The sequence below is a fragment of the Perognathus longimembris genome, chromosome 3, assembly GCF_023159225.1.
Source record: "Perognathus longimembris pacificus isolate PPM17 chromosome 3, ASM2315922v1, whole genome shotgun sequence".
Lineage (NCBI taxonomy): Eukaryota > Metazoa > Chordata > Mammalia > Rodentia > Heteromyidae > Perognathus > Perognathus longimembris.
In genome coordinates, this window is record NC_063163.1 from 88,306,875 (window position 1) to 88,309,653 (window position 2,779).

The following is a 2,779-nucleotide window of genomic DNA, read 5'->3' on the forward strand; positions in this document are numbered from 1 at the left end:
CCACCGGAGGGAACGCTGGCCTCAGAGAGATTGATAAACTCGGTCCAAGGTCAAGTGACTCCTTTTCCAGGACTTTTCACACCATCTTCCATAAAAAAAACACACTGTAGTCTCCCTCTTCACAGAGAAAGTGTGTCTTCTCAGGGTTTCTTGGGCTCATATCAGTGGAGATATTAATGGGTGGCTCTTATGGAATATAATTATACATTAAAATAATAAAAAAAAAAGCTCAAATAGAAACAGGCCAGTGGCTCACGTCTGTCATCTCAGTTACTCAGCAGGCTGAGATCTGAGGATCACGGTTCAAAGCCAGCCCAGGCAGGAAAGCCCATGACACTTCTATCTTCAACCACCTAAAAGCCAGAAGTGGAGCTGTGGCTCAAGTGGTAGAGCGCTAGCCTTGAGCAAGCCCCAGGTCTGGCACAAAATGTCTACATACAGCTTTCTCCGGCTGGACCCCTGGGTTCCTTCCGGACCCGTGTGACCACACAAACGGAAGCGCAAACTTTCCCCAGGCACTTCAGAAGCACCAATCCTTCCAGCAGCACCTGAGGTGTCAACTCGGGTGGGTCCCGGACTCCAGGGAGTTTCGGGACGGGCGGGATTGGGTGGTGGACCGGACTGACCAGTCCCAGTCGAGTTGTCAAGGCGACAACGCTCGGGTGACTCCGCCTCGTTGCCCTACTCCAGTTGGGCACGCCCTTTGTAGGATCTGTTTTCGGATTGGTTGATTGGCGCAGCCCACGCACCGGAACTCCGTGTGATTGGCTGGCGCTGGAACCAGCCTTTCCCGGCGCAGCGGCCTGGGCCGATGTGGGCTCAGTCCCTCGCCAGCCAATCAGCGCGTGAGGTGTGTGTGGCGCGTGCGTGTGCCCAGGATCCCTCCGCCGTCGCCCGCCTTTGAGTGTTCGGATCCGGGAGAGGCGGGAGCTCCTTCCCGGGCGTGGCGGCTGAAACCCTGGGCCCCAGGCTTTGCCCGGAGCGGCTTCCTCCCTCCCCGCCCCCCCCCCCCCCCCCCCCCGCCTCTATGACCCTTCCTGCAAAATGGATAAATAAACTCTAAGACAGGAATACGACCAAACAAGTGATGAAAACAAGTAAACACTAGGATACTAATAAAAGGCTTAAAATCCTTCAAACGAAAATAAGAAAAAGCCAGTGTAGACAAGCGAGACTCACACATCCTGCACGCCAAGCGTCCCGTTTTCCTATTAATGTCCAGGGAGCAACTGCCCCCGCCCACCTTGTGCCAGGCTCTGGGAAACCGAGGTGGGGGCTCCTGGGGACCCCCAGACCCATGGTCAGCGAGCTTTGCGGGAGCCACAGAAAGGACCGGATTTCAGAGGCTGAGGGCAAATTGGGACGTGAGGATGGAAAAGCTGGTGGCTATATTGCATAGCAACCCCTGTTAGGAAAGATGAATTTTGCACACGTTACTATTTGCAGAGGAGAAAGTGTATGGGAAGGAAAGGGCAATTGTGTGCATGTGAGTAAATGTAAGACCTCTTGCATTTGGCACATCTCATCCCTTCTGTGCTGGGGTGGGGGGGGGGACAGAGGTGGTGCACACTGCACGGAGGCAAAGCACTAGAGGACCATGGTTCAAAGCCAGGTAGATAGAAAAGTCCCAGAGACCCTTTCTCAACCCATTCTGGGTGTGATGTCTTGTGCCTGTCATCCTGAACCACATGGCAGGCTGAGAATGGCAGGATCACAGTTCCAGGCTAGCCTGGGTAGAAAATGGAAGAAGCTGGGCAGGATGGCTCCCGCCTGTGATCTCTCCTACAATGGGAAACTTAAAATCGGCGGATCCAAAGCCAGGGCAATAAATGAGACCTTATCTAAAAAATAATCTGTGTAGTGAGGCACTCTTCAAATCTTAGCCTCCTGACTAGCTAGGATTACAGGCACGAGCCCTTAGCACCCTGCTAAATCTCTTCTTTGTAAATGATCCAGTCTCACATATTCTGTTACAGCATCACAAAGGGATCAAGGCAGAGTGTTCTTAGCTGAGCAGCCAGAGAGATCAATTTTCCTCTCAGCTGCCAGAGCCAGTCACTGTGGAAAGCTTTTAAGACTCAGACTCAAAGCCAGGCAGGTCTCGCTGGTTCTGGGTACTCATCTAAGCCACCAGGCCCTCCTTCGCTGACCTACCCTACCTTCTTCCACCTCAGATCGCTTTAAGAAGCTCTCGGATGCTGGTGGCTCATGCCTGGAATCCCAGTTTACTTAGGTGGCTGAGCTCTGAGGATCGCAGTTCAAAAGCATCCCAAGCGGGAAAATCTCCAATCCACCACCAAAAAAACTGGAAGTGAAGCTGTGGCTCAAGGGGTGGAGCACAGACCTTGAGCAAAAGAGCATAGGGTCAGGACCGGGGCGCGCGCGCGCGCGCGCGCGCACACACACACACACACACACACACACACACGCACGTAGCACAAACGACTGCCTGGGGCGGGAACTCCCTCTGGACACTGCTACCATACTGACATCTCTAGTTAAATGGGAACACTCCCCCTGCCAGGTACTCTACCTCTCCCTGACTGTCTCTTTATAACATCCAATACTCCCCCTCCACCCTGCCACCCTGTGTCCGGGAGCTGGGGATGCAAGCCAGGCCTAGGACACCTCGGCCTCGCCCGCGGCGAGCACTCCTTTTCCTGGCAGCTCGGCGGAGGGTTACACCGGGGAGGGCGGGGCCACTCGCGGGTGTGGCCACGGGGCGGGCCCTCGCGGGGGCGTGGTCAGACCGGTGTCCCGCGAGCCGCGGCGGCGCTGC